The 20182-nt window shown below is 48.2% G+C and overlaps 1 protein-coding gene across 3 annotated transcripts in view; it reads left to right on the plus strand.

Moving 5' to 3' along the window:
- LOC135226451 (baculoviral IAP repeat-containing protein 7-B-like) overlaps positions 1–20182 on the plus strand; it is a 130823-nt gene that overhangs the window by 78738 nt on the left and 31903 nt on the right. The gene's annotated exons all lie outside the window — the stretch shown is intronic.

The raw sequence follows: 20182 nt of genomic DNA on the forward strand, positions 1-20182 counted from the left end.
TTACACTTGTGAGATCCAGGGACTAATGGCATCTATACCAGGTCACGGGGCATGTATACCCAGAATGCCCACGGCTACCTGTGACCCACCAGTTATTTTCCTACCGCCTTTAAGATAAGACGTGTTACTGTCTATCTGATTTAAAGCCGGTTTTTCAGTTTGCCCGTTCTTTATACCATTTCATTTTTTATTTTTTCATTCCTTTTTCTTTCTCCAAGTGTGATCAGTGTGTGGTAAGAGTGTATACGTGGTATGATGGAGAATTTTGCCTCAACATCGGGATCGTCTACCGTTTCGAAGAGGAGACAAAGGAAATGCCCAGGAGTCAGTGGCTTTCCATGTTCTAGGTTCCTAACTTCGGCGTCGACGGATCCTCATCCAACAAGTAGTAGGTGCAGGGAAAACGTATGTACGGTTACTAATCCGTGTTCTGTTTGTCGCGGTTGGTCGGTGGAACAGTGGAAGAAGTTCTATGGGAAAAGCCAATACAAAAGGAAGGTGGTGACGCCATCTTTGGATGATGCCCCGTGACCTGGTATAGATGCCATTAGTCCCTGGATCTCACAAGTGTAATTTTAATTCTACCGGTTTCCAGTTTGGCGCTAGTAAATCCTAATGTTAAGACCTCAGGTTTGTTAGTTATGAAAAATACAAATTAGTTACAAATTTGGTATGTTTCTCCACCTGCTTTTGATTTGTCTCATACCCCTTCGGTTTCTCCTAGCGGTTCTGTATCGGAAACGATAGGAGGGGCTTTGGGTAATCTTATGAATAATATGCACTCTCCTTTGTTCCCAGCAAGTAGAGGGGGTGATCCGCCATCTTTGTTCCAGGCTCCTGCTTCTCAACCGCATAAATTAGATGGTACGTGGTCAGCGCTAGGCCTACCAGGCGTACCAACCTTGGATGGTCTGCTTGCGTATTATATGACGTCACGGTTCCAGCAGGGTCCGGTAGCGCTGAATGTTCCTCATCCCCTGGGCTTGCAATTTATGGGAATTAATGCCGCGGCTTCACCATCCCACTCAGTGTTTACAGCGATGCAGAACGTGGGAGGTAGTTTGGCAGCAAACGTGCGGTTGCCAGCAGAAACCTCTCAGTCTCTCCCTACGAGAGGGATGACGTCACAACATACGTCACACTCTGAGATGGCAGGCGTGATGACGTCACAGACCGATTCTCGGCCTTTTTCGCTGCACCCAGACGCTAATACGCCTTCTGACCCGTCTATGCAAACTGTAATGCAGAAATTACAGGATATAGAGAAGATAATGAATAAGAGAGACAAAAAGAAAAAGTGGTGATTCGCCTTCTTCGTCTTCTTCCTCTAGTTCGGCGTCATCGCTAAGTCCGATAACGTCCACGGCGAGCGCCAGTTCAAGCGTTGGAGGAGGATTCGGGAGTTCCTGGCGGATCCTCGTGGGCTAAGAGGAGAAGAATCAATTCTTCCTCATCTTCGGACCAAGACTGTCATTTCCAAGTCAGCAGGAAGGTCGGGAAGTCAGTGGCTATTAAGCACAAGGTTGGCAGACGAAGCCGTTCGCAAGAATCCGAACAAGCGAGAGAGGTGACGGCCGGCGGGCTAGCGGCCGAGGCGGAGTTGCCAGTTCGGATCGCAAAAAACTGGGATAGCCCAACCTCATGGTAAAATCGACGTTGGCGGCGAAAGGTGCAGCAGAGGATGGAATGCAGGTCCCAGTTTCGCCCGGAAGGCCGTTCAAAATACGTACGAAGGACGATAAGGCTCCTATTAAAAGTACAAAAAATAGAGAGTTGGCAACCTCGGCGGATACGTTCGTGGAAGGCAGTGTCCGTCTGGATAGAGGGTCGAGGCCGGGCTCGCCGACACTCGAAAACGATGCCAATACTAATAGAGACGAACTTATATCTGTCTTAAGGGAGCCTTCATCTTGGAGATCTAGACGAGATTCTCGCTCTAGATCCGTGAGCAGAGAAAGAGTGAGACGTTTTCGTTCCCCTGCTGACTATCCGGGATCGAGCCAACCGCGGCCAGCAAAGATCAAAGAGACCGCGGCCGTAGGGGCAGGCGGCCATGGAATTCCGGGCCGTCTGTTAGAAGATAGAGGCGAGACAACATCCCTTGTGACAGAGAATGGTACACTAGAGCCGGAGGAAGGAGAAAACCAAGAGTTTCTGGCCTCGTATGCAGAGGTGATTGATTTGATTCGTCAATTCAATAACCTTTCGGAGAAGACAGAAACACCGGCCAGTATGCTTCCTCCTGGAATTGACATGGCATTTGGACTAAAGAGGGATACCAAGGTGTTGTATGAATTGCCTTGTTCGAGTCATGCGGAATCGGTCTTGCAACACGTAAATGCAAAGATTGCAGGGAGGGATAATTCCTTAAGATCTAATAGATCATTTAAATTTATTCCCCCTCCAATGATAAAGCAAAGGAAATATTATACGACACCAAAGGTCCCTTTGCTGTCTAGACAAATGAACCCTAATGTTGTAAGGTTAAGGCCTGGATTAACCTTGGATCAGGTTGAAATGGAGTGCCCTTCGATGACGTACCAAGAGGCTGCTACGTTAGAAGCAACAGCTTCTTCTGTCTTTCAGGCTGCTTCTTGGTTAGACCTTTGGTCAACAGCAGTGGCGAAAATTGCATCCTCGGAAGCAACAAGAAAAGTAGTGGATGAACCATTGTTCATTAGATTACTACAGTCAGGTTCCAAGGCGATTGCGTACCTGACAAACGTAAGTGCCAATGTTTGGGCAAATATCCTGCTAATGAGGAGAGATGCAGCGTTGGCTAGACTAAGCCGCAATGTGGATTTGGATTCCCTGTTAGCAATGAGGAATGGGGATATCTTGGAATCGCAACTGCTGTTGCCAGAGGTCATACTGGAAGAGGCGATAGATAGAAGGATGGACACTAACGATAGGTTGGTGCAACAGGCAGTTAGGAAAAACGTCTCTAACAGTCAAACTACTCCTTTGGAGGGAAGACAACAGCAGATGTCTCGAAGGAAGACAGTGAGACATAGCATCCATAATAGAGTCACAAGACCCTCTTCCCCAAAGAGGATAACTCATCGGCCCTTTCACAATAGAAACAACAGAGGAAGGGGCAATAGGGGAAGAGGGAGAGGCTCAAGAAGATAGGATGGGCGCCTCCCATCACTCGGCCACACCAGTGGGGGTTGCCTGGCAAATCACTGGAAGGTGTGGCAGGAACTAGGGGCAGAGCAGTGGGTGGTGGATGTTCTCAGGATCGGGTATTTGATCCGTTCGAGGTAACCCCGCCCCTGACAGATCAAACCATTACCCCACGTCACTTATGCCCACAAATCTCAGAAGGCCACTATTCTGCAGGACGAAGTGAAGAAGATGATGGAAAAAGGAGCTGTGCAACAAGTATGCAGTCCGGCAAAAGGCTTCTACAGCAGGATTTTCCTGGTACCCAAAGTCAACGGGGAGTGGTAGGACAGTAATAGACCTGTCAACGCTGAATCTGTTTTATAAGGAAAACCAGTTTCAAGATGGAAACTCCGAAAAACGGTTCTACAAGCAGTCAGAATCGGAGACTTTATGCTGACAGTCGATCTAAAGGACGCATACTTTCAGATACCAGTCCATCAGTCTTCAAGGAAATTTCTCTGCTTCAGTCTTGCAGGGAAAGCTTTCGAATTCAAGGTCCTGTGCTTCGGATTGACAACGTCTCCTCAAGTTTTTACAAGAGTGTTTCACCCTCGTGTCGGCGTGGGCGCATGCTCAGGGATCAGGCTAATAAGATCTGTGGACGATTGGCTGGTGATAGCAAAGTCCAGGGAGAAATTACTCAGGGACAGGGCGGCCCTCCTGCAGCTTTGTCACAGCCTAGGTATTGTGGTGAATCAGGAGAAGTCGCAGTTGGATCCAAGTCAACGTGTTGGAATATCTGGGAATGGTGATAGACACAACACAAGCCAAAAGTATTCCCGACAGACCAAAGAGTAGAGAAAATGCAAACAAGTGGTGAATGCCTTTCTGGGAAAACAGACACAGCCAGCAAGACAGTGGCATGGTGGTGCTGGGAATCCTAACCTCCCTGGAGAAGCTAGTACCACAAGGAAGGCTACACCTTCGGTCCCTACAATGGAGATGAAGGAGTTTTGGTCACCAACAGTAGATCACCCGTACGAGCAAATTCCCTTGTCGGCAGAAAGTGGAGGAAAGACTTGCTGTGGTGGGTGAACGACGATATCTGACAGAGGGTGTCCCCCTTCAACAATCCTCCCCAGACCTCTTGCTGTTCTCGGATGCGTCACTAGAAGGCTGGGGAGCCCATATGGAGGATGTTGCTGGTGTCAGCAAAAATGGAGTTGCAAGGACAGAGAACCCTATAAACGTGCTGGAGGGTTGAAAGCAGCTTTTCCGGCTCTACAGGAATTCAGGAGAGAGTAAAGGGACACTCAGTGGTATTGATGTCAGACAACACCACAGTAGTAGCTTATATAAACAAGCAAGGAGGCCTAGTTTCTCGGCAGTTACATGTGATGACAGTTCAACTTCACCAGTGGGCTATAGAGAACCTGGTAGACATCAAGGCCAGGTATATTCCGGGAAAAAGAAACATAGTGGCCGACAAGTTGAGCCGCAGGGATCAGATTCTGGGAACGGAGTGGTCCTGCACCAACAGGTAGTGGACAGGATGCTCATGTTGTGGGAAGGACCGATCACAGACCTATTCGCAACCAGGTACAACAAAAAGTTGGAAGTGTATTGTTCAGTAGTCCCAGACGCAGAGGTAGTAGCAGAAGATGCGCTACAACACCCCTGGGACAATCTGGACGTGTACGCATTTCCTCCATTTTGTCTAATCCGTCAGGTTCTGAACAGGGTAATGCGGTCTCAGAACCTCAAGATGACCCTGGTAGCCCCGTTATGGCCGAAAGCAGAGTGGTTTCCAGACCTACTGGAACTCCTAGTAGATGTGCCAAGAGAGTTACCTCCATGGAGCAACCTTCTGTGTCAGCCGCACGTGGAGAGGTACCACCAGTCGGTGAAGTCCCTATCGCTTCACGGGTGGAGGACTGTCAAGTATCTCCTCCGAGTGCGAGGGTTTTCGCAGAAAGCAGCAAACTCAGATGGCAGGTAATATCAGAAAATCATCTGCGACAGTATACCAAGGAAAGTGGTCAGCATACTGTGATTGGTGTCATAGAGGGAACTTGTCTCCACTCGGTACCACTATTCAGCAGTTAGCAGACTTTCTGATATATCTCAGAACAGAAAAACACATGTCTGTATCTGCAGTGAAGGGGTACAGGGCGGCTCTAGCCTCAGTCTTACGAATGAAAGGAGTGGACATATCGTCTTCATGGGAGTTGGCCATGCTGATGAGGAGCTTTGAACAGTCATGCCCACCAAAGGAGCTAAAAGCCCCAGATTGGGATCTGACCAAGGTACTGAGTAGTCTGACAGAACCCCCCTACGAACCACTAAGGCAGTCCACGGATAGGAGCCTGACCCTGAAGACAGTCTTCTTATTGGCCCTGGCTTCAACCAAAAGGGTGGGGGAGCTACATGGCCTCTCATATCTCATAAAGCACTCGAGAGGTTGGAGATCAATGGTATTTGAGTTTGTCCCAGAATTCGTGGCCAAGACCCAAAATCCAACAATAGTAGACGGCAGATTCAACTCCTTTACCATACCTTCCTTGGCAGACTTTGTAGACAACGACAAAGCTGAGATGCTCCTGTGCCCCGTCAGGGCACTAAGGGAGTACTTAAAGAGAACACGGCACCTCAGGCCGGGGTGCCAGAGGTTGTTCGTAAGTACAGGACGGAACAAGAAGGAAGTGTCCAGGAATACAATATCGTTTTGGCTAAGGGAGACGATCAGAGATGCTTATACGGCAGAAGACAGAGGGTCAGATAGCCAGGTGGGAGCTGGAGCTCATGACATCATGGGCGTGAGTGCTTCCCTGGCATTTAAGAAGAACATGTCTGTGGATAGAATTCTGAAAGCTGGTGTGTGGAAACGCCAAACAACTTTCACCTCATTTTATTTGAAAGATGTTGCCCATAGATCCTTGGACACCTTTTCCTTGAGTCCAGTGGTGGCGGCCCAACAAGTGATATAGTTCATCCAGTGCCCCTGGCGGGTCAGTTTGCGTCTAGTCTAAGATGAAGGTATGAAAGTAGAATGAATGGGATGACTGGTCTTTTTTCTTTACTACTTTCTTCCTACTCCTTTAACTACAGGCAATATGAAGGAGAGTACCGTCATGTGCTGGAACGGACTAGATGCAGGTGAGGTGGTCAGCCATACTGTGAAGCTATCTTAGGTGATGATATACTTTTCAGTAGCAACACACCCCTCTGGATAGGGAAAAGAGGGGTGAAGGTGGATCCAGTTGCAAGGGACAAGAGTAAACAGTAGAATGGTATCTACACCCAGTGGGAGAAAACCAATAGATCCGCTTATATCTTTGGTCCTAGGTTCATTGTCCATTCTCTTAGAATTTCCCTATATATTCGGAAATGGATAAGGTGGGCAAAAACTCCCCCAGTCAGTTGTAGAGACTTACCTCCCTCCAATAGTAAGTCTATCCTAATGTTAAGACCGAAGGTTTGTTTCGTGTATGAACAAATACCAAATTTGTAACTAATTTGTATTTTTCATAACTAACAAACCTGAGGTCTTAACAGTTAAAGGCCCACCTCGAACCACCCCTCTAGCCGTCTAAACTGGGTTAGAAATATAACTGGTGGGTCACAGGTAGCCGTGGGCATTCTGGGTATACATGCCCTGTGACCTGGTATAGATGCCATTAGTCCCTGGATCTCACAAGTGTAATTTAATTCCTACCGGTTTCCAGCTTGGCGCTAGTAAATCCTAATTTTTATACATTCAACTTACCTGTCAGATATATACATAGCTATTACTCCGTCGTCCGACAGAAATTCGAATTTCGCGGCACACGCGGCAGGTAGGTCAGGTGATCTACCACCCCGCCGCTGGGTGGTGGGAATAGGAACCATACCCGTTTTCTAATTCATATTTGTTCCGACACGGCATACAAACCTTCGGTCCTTTTACAATAGGAAGGTACTAGCGGCAGCTGGATAGGTCGTAAGCTTTCGAACAAGGGGTTCGGTAGTTAACTGCTTGTCCGACAGGCGCGCGCGCGCGACTGGGAGGTAAACAAATCACTTTTGCTTTCGGCCTGTTGGCGTGTAGACGTGTATCATCGCTCTCTGCCCGCTTCATCGTCGTTGCTTTCGCATTGTTGTGTTTTTCTTTTTCTATTTAGCTAGTGAAACTGAATTGTAAGTACAATCATTTCATATTTATTTCCATTGAATTCAATTGTGAATTAAAGGATCTTGGTTTCTCCACGCCCTCCGATTACCCGAGTGCCGGGGACTGAAGGGCGTAAGTGGGCGGGAATTCATTTTATTTTTCCCAGAAATGATCCTCGTATTGTGTATGCTCGGTGCCGAGGGCCGGGAGAGCGCTCGCTCGAGCGTATATTTTGGTTGGAAATGTGTAGATGAAAATCGTAAGTAAGTGCTCTTTTCATTTATATTTTTTTTGACCTGTATGCTCGTTGCCGAGCGAATGTGCTCGGCACGAAAACTTATTCTGTATGGAAGTGGAATCGCAAGTACAGTATTCTTTTTCATTTTCATATATTTATTTTGATTGTAGCAATACTCATTTTGGATCAGTTTCCGCTCTTACCCGGAAATTGATCCTTTCCCCTTTTTATTTGAATGAAGTGAAATCGCAAGTGCAGTTCTTTTTTCATTTTCATATTTTATTGAGATTGCATTATTTACTTGGATCAATGTTTTCCGCTATTTCCCGGGAATTGATCCTTCCCCTTTTTATTTTGTATGAAGTGAATAAATCGCAAGCGCAGTAGTTCTTTTTCCATTTTCATATAATATTTTGATTGCATCAGTTCATTATGGATCAAGGTTTCCGTTCATAATCGGGAATGGATCCTTTTACCCTTGCACTCGGTACCGAGGGCGCAAATGCGCTCGATCCGAGCCCTTATTCATTGTGAAGTGAATCGTAATGCAAGATTCTTTTTCATTTTATTCCTTTTATTATTGATTGCATCAATATTTATTTGGTTCAAGTTCCGCTCAGTAGGGGAATTGATCCTTATGCCCTTGCATTCGGTGCCGAGGGCACGATTGCTCTCGGGCTCTTATTATTATTGTTGGGTACATGGTGCTGTGCGGGGGTGGGGGGGGGGGGAACGAGAATCCCCCCCCCCCGCCCCCCCCGCTCAGCTCCCACAGATGGCCCTTTCCCTTCGGGGGAGGTTATCTGGGGTTTCTCCTCGCCCGATCCGTCGAGCGCGGGGGAGGGCGCTCGGTGCCCGATGTACAATTGTATTCGGGGTCTTCCGCTCGTTCGGTGTGGGGCTCACCCCCCCCCCCGCGCGAGGGGACTTCCCCCCCACTAATCACTACTACTGTTATTTCCGCAGGTGCTATTGCCACGAGGGTGGACCTTGGTGAGGTATGGGCGTCCTTCCATTTGCAGGGCGTGCTAGTGTTCCATGGGCTGCGGTTCTATGTCTGGGCCTACTGCGGTCACCCATGGAGTGGTGACCACGCTCCAGGTGACGACGTCCCTCCTCACCTGGTGTACTCGCCTCACGTGGTAACAGTCTTGCCTACAGCCGCTGTGAAGTGCCGTTCGCCGTACCGAGAGGGGGGCGTGCCGCCGCCTGCCGCTCGTGGTTGCCGCGCTGCCGCGACCCACACTTCCGCTGCCTAGAGCTCGCCCCTGGACCTGCCGCCGGTACCAGGATGTTGCTGGCTGCTGCTCCACTTCCTTGTTTCCGGGTGCTGCCTGCGTCCCTGCCGATTCTGGCTGACTGTCCATGCAGTTGCTGCGCTGGCTGTCCCTGCCGTTGCTGCACGTGGCTGTCCCTTGCCGTTGCTGCGCTGCTGTCCCTGCCGTGCTGCGCTGGCTCTGCCGTTGCTGTGCTGGCTGTGCCTGCTGTTCCTGAGATGCCCATACCTGCTGACGTCGTCCCTGTTCGTGGTGGTACTACCCCAGACTTTGGTCTGTCTGTACAGGTGCGCGGGTCCGGGCCCTGTGGCTTCGGCTACAGCAGCCCGCCCCGGCTCCGCCCTGGATAGCAGATCTTACGTCTGTCCTGAGGAAGCTGACGAAGAAGAGGAGGAAGTGTCGTCGTCGTCGTCTTCATCTTCTTCATCGTCGTCGGCTGCCCGCCTCTTCCCCTTCGACTTCTAAGGCTTTACAGCCGAGGAAGAAGAAGGTTGCCTCTTCCCTCCTAAGAAGTCTCCCTCGGGAGCTTCTCGGGACCTGTCCTCACCTCGGTGGGACGGGAGGGTTCCTTCCGCTGGTCCTCCTGCTCCTTCGGGAGCGGGGCCCGTCTCTTCTTCCGCAAGGAAGAAGACTACGGGGACCAGAGGGTACCGGCTAACACCGGTACTTCCTCGCCTGGTGTCAGTGGTTCTGCCACTGCATCAGGGTCCGTCTCAGCCTCATCGTTCGCGGAGGTACCGAGTGTACGGTCGCCTACCAGCGACCGTGCAGCCAGGAACCAGACCTCTGAGCCCGCTCAGCGTCAGGTTCACGGCAACGGGGCGGAAGACTTCCGGTGGGACAGCCGCTCACGCGACTCTCACCAGACCAGCTCTCGCTCTCGCGGCGACCAGCTGGCTACCCGGCCCGGGGACGTGGACGGTCCACGACCGGCCACGGGCTGAGGCTGGGAAGAGGTCCCCCCGTTCTGCCGGTGCCAGCCACGGCTGGAACCAGCGACGTGACGTGCCGTGAGGACAAGCACGGTCTCACTGTGACAGTGGAGCCTGCAGGTCGCCTGACCGTCGCTCTCACAGAGAGCGATCGGGTACGGCAACCAGCACCAGCTCTTCTGACACTCGAGATCGGGGCCGCTGTGCTCAGTCCAGCCGTTTCTCCACAGCGAGACCAGGCCTGCAGCTCGATCGCCACCGGGTGTTGACGATCGCCTGCAGCCCTCCAAGCCTGCTGGTTCTGCCAGCGAGCGAGGAGGGAGCGTCAGGTCTGCCTCTCCCGTACCTTCAACCTCCTCGGTTACACCGGGAGGAGCGAGGTATTTGAGGAGTGATCGTGAGGGGTGCGCCCCTCATGATCCCACCACGACGCCCTACGTGCCAGGCACGGTTCTTGGACCGGCCAGGACGTATGCGCAAGTGAATGGAGAAGACCGAGAGGGCTGTCGCTGCCCCTTCTTAGGAGGAAGGTTCTCGGAATATGCTCTTGTTCGAAGGGCTTAACGGTCCTACTCTGCAAGATGCTGTGACTTCCGAGATCCAGAGGAACTTTGCCGAGGTTATGGTGCTGATTCGTCAGCACAACGACCTCGGGGAAGGATCGCCGCTCCCACCAGCAGAGCCACGTCTCGGCTCGAGTTCGTTTGGGGCCCGGAGAGGGAACCCAAATCGACGGTGGGTCTGCCGCGATCGGAGCTTGCCGACTGTGTTGAACCAGGTAGTCTCTCGTCTCCGGACAAGAAGGCGCTCTCAGTTCTGGCCGGTCGAACAAGCTACTTCCACCTCCTCTACTGCGACAGAGGCGTTTTTACGTGTCTTCGGACAAACCGTAATTTGAATACCCCTTTCGGTCCTCCTGAGAGGTCGTTTCACCTCGACGAGGACTGAAATGAGTCGGAGGACGGTATCGGCTCTCTCCTGTCAGGTGTCGATCAGCCCCACCCAGACGACATTCACAGTGGCGGCAGACCCTTACCTACAGTATGAGTCGTAACCCTCCTCGGGAAAACGTTTTCTCCTGACGATACGTTTTCCCAGGCTCTGAGAGGCTGCTCCTTTTCTTCTCCAACTGCTAGTTCCGCTGGGAAGGCGAGCCAGTATCCAATTCCTCCCCCATTCCCTCTCTCCTTACGGCTACGAGGGAAAGGGGAGGGATCCTACAGAGATTTCTCTGTAAGATCCCACGTTAGGGGCTGCGCTACCGGGGGGACCTTCGGGTCCTACCTGACGTAAGCCCTGGTCGTTGAGGAGGGATCCTGCCCCTTTCTCGATTTCTACGGGAATCGAGAGGACCACCAGCCGATATCGTTTGACGAATTCGGTGGGGGTTTCGCAGAGTGCTTAGAATTCTACGGAATTTCTAGCGCACTCAGAGTGTTCGAGTTTTTACGATCTCCAAACACTTAGCGAGACCACGTCCAAAGTGAGCGAAGGGGAGAATCCCCGATAATTGTTACACGATAATCGGGAACCTCGCTTATGCTCGAATTCCTGTAATTTCTAGCATTTTGGAAGAAGACTGCTGCTGAAAGAAGAGTATCTCACAGTAGGCGATTAACCTGGAATAGAGAAGAACGGACGGGAACTTCCAGTTTGGCTTGAACTATTGTCTTCGGTATTCTGTTCACCATTGAAGCTTTCCTTTGGGAAAGACTTCTCCTTCACTCTCTTGACTAGAGAACGAAGGCGGTCGATCTCCAATCCTTATTCTCATTCCTCGAGGGGGAAAAGAATTTAGGATGGAGGTCGTTGTACAGAACCTACAAATATACTTCGTATATTACCCTCGCGACATGATTCTTTTAACAGTTGAATTGTCCGGGGGGTAGGCACATACCGTAGTTAACTCTACGGTTTGTGACCGAGACGAATTGTATCTTAATTGACTGCAACTCGGGGTTGGCCTGCAACCTCCCAGCAGTTATCAGTTTCGATTTTAGATACTTGGTATTGTCATGACAACACCACAAATCAGCTTTTGTATTTACCGAAATCCGTTTCGTTTAATATAATTGCTCGAGCGTATTCTTTATGCTCGATGGTTCTAGCCGAACGCATTCCTTCGTGGAATAATGGATTACCTGGCAACTCAGGATGACGAGTCACCGAGAGCTACTGCGTATTGAACTGCCTGATAGCGGCTCAGTATCAGCTAGGTCTCGGAGATGCACGGTCGGTTACGTCTCTCTCTCCCCTGGTTTGATTGACTACCGAACCGTATCTCTGCCCAACAATCATGGACTTAGGTCTCTGATTAACGGGGATTCTCGCAATAATGAAGGACCATCTACTGCTGTGACGCTCGATTTCATCGCCTTCGACATTGCGAGAATTTTCAACAGAGATATCTTGGACTCTTTCATCTTTCTGTTTACCGCACGATAACAGAAGTCTGTACTAGTCACCCGCTGCATCGCACCGCGATAATGCGAATGATTTTTGCAGACATCTGAGTTTGTCTTCAAAATATCTCGTATTCGTAGGTGTGCAATTATTCATTGTTCGCCCCGAACCCGTTAACAGATGTGTCAGAAGACATCGCCTACTCTCCGACCTGACAGCTCTACTTCCAATGTTCAGCCCATGAGAAGCAGTTTCTTCAGGCAGTATTCCCCTGTGTCTTCATTACTGAAAAGCGCTCCGCTTTCATTGCAACTACGATCCTCACCGGACAGCAATGAATAGCGGTTTTAGCGTTCTCAGTGTTTGTAGCACAGGTTCAGAATCTTGAGAATCCTTCTCTCGGTTCAGCTGTGAAGACGTAGGTTGCATTTCTGTACACCTTCGTCTTCAACGACACATAGTGTTGTTTCTCCTTAGCCGAGAATCAACAATACTATGAGATATCTTGCCATCAGGGACCTCGGTCTCTAGAAGGCAATTGACTTTCGCCTGTTGGGCACATGCCTTAAGAGAGTCATCACCTTGCCTTCTGGCATCGGTGACGAACAAATTATTTGTTTAGTCTCTTGGCATAACCCTTTTAAGGCGAAGGTCACATGACTTGCTCGGGTGCTTAGACAACTTGCCTCCTACCGAACGCAGTCAGTCGGCAGCTGTCAGAGCGCCCAAGTCTGTTTACGAACTTCGCTGTGGACTTAGTTCGGTTGTTCCATAACAGTCTTTTCTTCGTCCTAACGGCTTGTCACCAGTACCCATACCATCGCACCCACCATTGAGTGTCGGTGTCCTATCCACTACCGAGAAGAACAACTTCGCTGCAGACGGATAGACCAGTATGGGTACAGGACATCACCGAAGTCGAGAAGAGGGATAGGTCATACGACCATTCCCTTCTTTTCCTCTGAGGTAATTGCATGACTTTTCCTGCGAAGTCAAGCATCCAGGGGATGGGGATTCGTGACGCTCGATTTCGTACCGAATTCGTAGCGAAGACTCTGAACCCTTCGGTTCCTGACGATCGGTTAGAGTCCTTCACAATCCCCTCCCTAATGGACTTCACCGCCTTCGATGCGAAGGAGATGCTGCTTTGTCCTGTGAAAGCGCGACGCGCTTTACTGAAGAAACTCGACATCACCCAGGCTGAGTGTTGAAGACTCTTCGTCAGCACCAAGATGACCTAGAAGTACACTCCCTCGAGTTACACAAGAACTTCTCCGTGGCGCAGGTACTGAAGGCAGGGGTCTGGTACAACCAGACCACTGGCACCTCCTTCTACCTTTTGGATATTGCCCACAGGGTCCTTGGATCGTTCTCCTTGGGACCCGTGGTGGCTGCTCAACACGTTGTGAAAGCTAACCCAGACCCTAGCAGGCTGAACAGCATCGAGTCCTGGTGTGACTGTAAGAATAGATAAGTGAATGAGAGTGACTGGCTTCTCTTCCTATCTTTTTCTTTTTCTCCGTAGAGGGATACGGTCATCACCTTGCTGGATAAGGACGAGATGCCGGTGAGCTACTCGACAGAGCCCCATCCTATCCCTTTCACTAGGGATGGGAGCGAATATCCACCACTTCCTCCTACAAGGGGGGGGAAGTGGATGCCAACAAGAGACAAACCATAACTTTATGTTGCCTCTTGCAAATAGGAACTTGTTCTTGTTTGCTGGTACGAAGAGATACGCTTGCCTCTCTCTTAGTACTGGTCAGAGGTCTGACCATTGATCCTGCAGTGCACACCCGATCAATCGGACAGAGGCTTGGATCCCTCCCTCGCTCTTACGACCAGGGAGGCATTCCAAGGTTGGGCGAACACCAGTCTGTTCACAAAAGACTCAGATTCCTCCCACCAAGAAGTGAGTCTTCCTATTGTAAAAGGACCGAAGTTTTGTTGCCGTGTCGGAACAAATGACAATTTGTCCAAAATTGCATTTTTCCTAACTATACAAACCTGAGGTCCTTTTACACATAGTCCCACCTCATGCCACCCCTCACTCTGCAGTTTTTGCTTGGGCCAAAAGCAAAAGTGATTTGTTTACCTCCCAGTCGCGCGCGCGCGCCTGTCGGACAAGCAGTTAACTACCGAACCCCTTGTTCGAAAGCTTACGACCTATCCAGCTGCCGCTAGTACCTTCTATTGTAAAAGGACCTCAGGTTTGTATAGTTAGGAAAAATGCAATTTTGGACAAATTGTCATTTTTTCTGTCGCTTGGAATGTAAACAACGTTTGCAGTTCCTCCTGATGGATTTTCGTGTTTCATCGCCATCGATCGTCTGGGCTAACTTTTACAGGGAAGTAATGGATCTTTGGTTCGGCATACGCTTTTGTTAACTTTTAGAATTTTTTGATAAAATTAACTTCGAAAATTTAGAAGATTAGTGACGTGTAACTACCGAAGTTTTCGGTAGACACTCATCCACTTTCACGAAAGTGAATTACTTATTCTTTCATGAAAGGGAATTACTTATATTTATTCATTAATACAAATAATAAGTGTTAATGTTTGATTGAGGAAATGTATATCTTTCTTCCTAGTTGGGGAAGTCAGAAAGTAACTATCCTTTAGAAGCTTTATTAGCTCTTGTGTTTACGAGCAATTATAGTAGTAACAGTACTAGTAGTTGTTGCATCCTCATCACCTTCTTACTCCGCAGAATCTACAATATCATATTTGCAAATTGTAGACTTTGGATATATTTCAAATGCGAACTCTTAGAACGTAAGAAGTGAATATAGTGTTCCCCCATTACAATGGAGGGTGCGTCTGATCGACTCTGTCTCGCTCTCAGGTCTAGACCTCTTCCAAGCTCACAAGCCCAGAGGAGAAGGAATGTCGAAAACCGTAAGGAGGTTTCAGAGAATCCCCACCGGTCAGGCGTCCCCTCGGCAGGTTCTGTAGAGCGTCCCAGACTGCCAGGGATAGCCATTGGAAAGGCATCCTAAAACAGTGTTTCTCCCTTTTTATGCCTACGGTTCCTCGATGGATAGAAGAACTTCAAATGAATGAAATTGGCGAAGATCCTCGTATAATGCCTTCTGGTAGAATTATTCAAAATGAGAATGACATTAATCGATCCACCTTTCGGAATCAGGCAACGATTTAGCGCCTTCTAATATTAGAGATCATTCGATAACTTTTGTGATAAAGTCATTGTTCGAACATTTTTTTTTTTTTTTCGCAACTAGACGAGAGCGCTATCCCATGGGGTTATGAAATTGTTATTTCAACATAAGATTCCCCATCGGTGCATTTTTAGATATAAATCTAATATGATGAGAACGATTTAGATTGTTTGTCAATCGAATGAATTATATGGATCTCGTTGACTGATAAAGCATATATGTATGACTTTTAAGCTTCTAGCTCCTACCACGCTTAGGACAAATCGCCTTAGGACTACGATATGGCAAGGCATAGACACATACCGAAATTTATGCTATAATGGTCAAGTGAAATCCTTACAAAATTTCCTAAATTAATACGGTTTACCTTAATGTAACATTATTATAGAGGATTCTATTACGCTAGAGTATGAGTTATATGATGCTATCGTGTCTTCGAGAAGTGATCGGAGAAGCATATCTTTACTGGTGGATTGAGAGTAGGATAGAACATTTTTCTTCGTGTTAGAAGAGGTTTCCATGAATTACCAGTACCCTTCTAGGACTTTCCTAGGAAGGAATAGGTTAAAAGAATTGTTTAGACGACACCACCCATTTGTTTCTAGACTTGTCGAAGTCTCGTTAACTTAATTATGCTTATATAAAAACTTCCTGAAGTTCGATAATAATTTATAAGATTCCTTTATTTAATGGAGTAACTGGCAACTCTGGAAAGGGAAGGCCAGACTGCTTTCGCTTTGAATGAAGACCAACGCAGTCGCAGTACCTTCTTGTTCTCAGTCGTGAGAGGTCGTTTACAGCTCTCTCCTGCGGAATGGGATAACTAACCGTATCTCTTCCCTACATCGTGGTCTTAGCCTCGGATTGAGGGAATACTGAAGCTATCATAAATAAAATATTGTCTGCCTTTGTTAGGAATCTTTCAATAAAGAAGGATATTACAACCTTTCAATGCTGTTTACCGTAGGTAACATGATTAAAGGATTCTAATGCAGCAGAACATGATATTATTTAATGCACTCATACTTACGAAAGCATGACTTATTAGAATACATACTTAGTGAGAAGAGAGATGTAATAGAGATTCACTTCAAGACTACGGTATGGTTAAGTCTTTCGAGAAAGGACACAACCGTATTTAGAATCGGATATTGCGCAGAAGTATGAGTCGGATGGGAAACATTCTTTTAGTGGGAAATGGTTTCCCTGAATGGATTATACTACGTATATAAAAGTTTTTCTTAATAAGAACGGAATTAACATATGAAAGGATGTCGGGTACCATAAAGACACAGATGTTCTGGCACATAACATAAAGATAATTAGTAGGAGGCGCCAGCCTGGCGCAGATGCGCCAGCCTGGCGCAAATTGCGCCAGCTTGGTGCAATAAGCCTAGAGCACCATCCAAAATATTTCTCGTTTGAGCGAGTTAATAAACAAAAGCAATGCAAGAATTTGCGAGTCCGTGAGAACCTCGATCGACGATAATAACTGTTAAAGTATGTCTAACATTTATTGCAAAGAGTTGTGAGAACCTGCGAGAAGTCTTCTTCATAGATCTCTTTAGCAAGAAGAAGACGAAACAGTCTTCCTGTAGACTGCTTCCTTTTCCTCAAACCATGCCATAAGGAATCATAAGTGCCAGCCAGACGCCTGGCTCTAACTAGAAAATAATTAGTTAATAGATATACCTTAGAGCAAATTATGCTTTCCTACATAGAGCTGGGAAGTTACTCAGTCCCTCACACTGGAGTGGTCCTTCTCGTTCAGGAAAAAAGGGGGGGGGGGGGGGGATACGGAAGAATTAACCGAGGAAAGAATAATTCCCCTTCCGATATACTCGTATTAGAGGAAAATTGAGAAGAAACATCCAACTATGGAAGTACTGTAGAATTATAGGATTCTTACAGCACCTCTTCTTATTTTGATATCGAGATTTCCTGACCAAGGTTGCAAGTAATAGGCCATAAAGGCTCCAGCCAGGCTTTAACCAGGCGATAGGCGCCAACCAGGCGCGAGCGCCAGCTAGGCACGAGGCGTCAGCCAGGCGCGAGGCGTCAGCCAGGCGCGAGGCGTCAGCCAGGCGCGAGGCGTCAGCCAGGCGCGAGCGCCAGCTAGGCGCAAGGCACCAGCCAGGCGCGAGGCGTCAGCCAGGCGCGAGCGCCAGGCTTTAACCAGGCGATAGGCGCCAAACCAGGCGCGAGCCAGCCAGGCGCAAGGCGTCAGCAGGCGCGAGCGCCAGCCAGGCCGGAAGGCGTCAAGCCAGGCCGGCGCGCGCCACCAGGCGCAAGACATCAGGATTCTCCAATTTCTCAGTATTTGGAGATAGACTTTCCAAGAGTTTCCTCTTTGAGAACTGAACACAAGATCAGTTTTTTCCTGACAGTGACACAAGTTGTCGCATTTCAGGCGGCCGTGGCCCTTGTCAGGATTAACTGAAATTGCGGAAGTCTCTAACAAGAACAGACTTCTCATGTCAGGTAACATAGTGGTCGCGTGAGCGACTTCTTTCCTGGCAAGAGGAGTTGTTTTGGGAGAAACTCTTTTTGCCAGATCAACCTTCTACTGACAATTATTCTAGATATCGCACAGGCGAACGTAGTAGTGTCAGGATAAGTGGGTTCTTCTGCTTTATAGACCTTTACATGGTGAAGAGAACTGATATCTTTAGAGGTCTCTCGCTTTCCTCAACCTTATGAGGACAAGTGATAGAAAATATATCGGACTCATAAGTTAATCTGCGGGTGCAGGTTTAGAAAGACCTCCCTTGGCAACCCCTTTTTTTATTGCACGTTTCGGCTAGTCCCTTGAACCATGCAGCTCCTCTTTCTCCTCTTTCATTGTTATTAACAGGATGGTATATTATACTCCAATGTAAACATATGACAAGGGAGACCTTGTAATGTTTTGGTACTGGAAAAGATCGTAGGAGCTCTCAGTATTGGGTGAGAGGCTCTTTCAAGTATCTGAACCGTACATTATGGCCTGATGTCCTAGGATAGGAATCTTGAATGATTCTCCTTGATCCTGGATCAGTTAGTAGGAGAATAGGATAATAATAATTTGTTTTGCAGAATAACGATGATAAGAATTTTTCCATTCTCTCGTTGCCCAGGCATGAGGACAGGAAGAAAGAATATAAGAGAGAGGTAGCAATATACGCCATCTTTATGTTATAGAAAGGGGAATAAAATTTAGTCTTTTTCCCCTAAAAGATAAACTCTTTACAGAATGTAAGACAAAGGGCGTCAAAGAAAGAGAGGATATATGTTATGCCTCATTTTAGACTTAGTGAGGTTGGATTCTCAGAGGTCACGTTCTTCTCACAGCAGGTTTTGGAAGTCTTTTCCAAGACAGTCTGAATATTCTTTCAACATCTATTTTAAATGGACTTAACAACCTCTCCACTCTGAGTCTGTCTGCGTGCAGACTGACCAGAAGTGGACATGAATGAGAGGATGTTTCAAGGTAAATGACAGTAGTCATGGATAAGATATATAATTACTGCAGATCGTGCTTGAGGGAATGAGGAAACTGTCCTCTTCCGATACCTCTGTAACCACATAGCGGTTTTTTCTTCCCTTTCAGAGGGAAGAATTACCTTGTGATATATCTGCTATCAAGACGCCGTAAAAGGCTATACTCTGTCTCTATAAAGGGAATTGGAGATAGCAGAGCATTAAGATCTTCGGGATCTTACACAATACCTCTATACGACAAGACTTGGAGATCTTATAGTTACAATGGGATCCTATTTGGGCCTCAGATTCCGTGTTCTGACAAGATGGAACTGCTCCTCATCAATGTTTCTCTTGGTACTAATCGACCAAAAGGACGAGTGAGATTTTGGGCTTGGAATCTGGAATCAAATTCTAGAAAGACTCGGCAATGGGTTCTGCCAGCATGGTAGTTGGCAAAAGAACTTTAAACCTTTTATTCCTGGATCAAACGCTTTCAGATAAAGGATTCGTTGTCCAGGCAATGTATTTACGTTGTTATCTACAAAAGAAGATAAGATTTAAACGTTTGCTGACAGAGTCTTTGGAATACGATGAGGGCTCAAAACTACTTCCCAGAAGGTTTGAAGAGATATATTTAAAGAGCTAGAAATCGGGAATCCTCCAATTTCAGCTCAGTCTCTCCTTAAACTTCCAGGCTCTTCCCTGCCTTCGTGCAAGGATAGGGAAGATTTTGCAACGAGAGAACTTGTCAACATGTAGGAAGAGTGCTCGTTAGCAACTGAAGTATCAAGTATGATCCTCCTCGAGAAGACTGGTCTCTCGGACTATTAGATTTCCTATCGTCTACTGGATGTAGCCGACTAAAATTACCTCCCCTTGTTGCAGAGGCCATAAGCTCAAAGTGAAAGAATTTCTTCCACCCTTTTCCTTTCTCCTGATAAACGATTGTGGATGTTCAGACTTTCGGGGACAATGTAGCGCCAATCAGGCGCCAAATGCCAAACAGTTGTAAAGACGCCAGAGCAAGACAGTCCAATTAAACACTGTCATTGTCTGATGAGGAGAAGGAGTAGCCTCCAATCTGGCGCAGATGTGCTAGAGGCGAATAAATCAGGCAAATAAAGTGTCCGAGGTGGACATCGCCAGTTTTTCATCGAGACTCTTAACAAGCTCGAATCTCCAGCAAGTGGGGAGAAGTCAGCCAGGCGCGAGGAGCCAGCCAGGCGCGAGGCGCCAGCCAGGCAAGCGAAGCACCAGCCAGACGCGAGGCGCCAGCCAGGCGCGAGACGCCAGGCAGGCGCGAGGCGCCAGGCTGGCGCGAGGCACCAGCTAGGCGCTAGGTGCCAGCCAGGCGCAAGACGCCAGGCAGGCGCGAGACGCCAAGCAGGCGCGAGGCTCTAGCCAGGCGCGAGGCGCCAGGCAGGCGCGAGGC

The sequence above is a fragment of the Macrobrachium nipponense genome, chromosome 14 (assembly GCF_015104395.2).
Source record: "Macrobrachium nipponense isolate FS-2020 chromosome 14, ASM1510439v2, whole genome shotgun sequence".
Taxonomy (NCBI): domain Eukaryota; kingdom Metazoa; phylum Arthropoda; class Malacostraca; order Decapoda; family Palaemonidae; genus Macrobrachium; species Macrobrachium nipponense.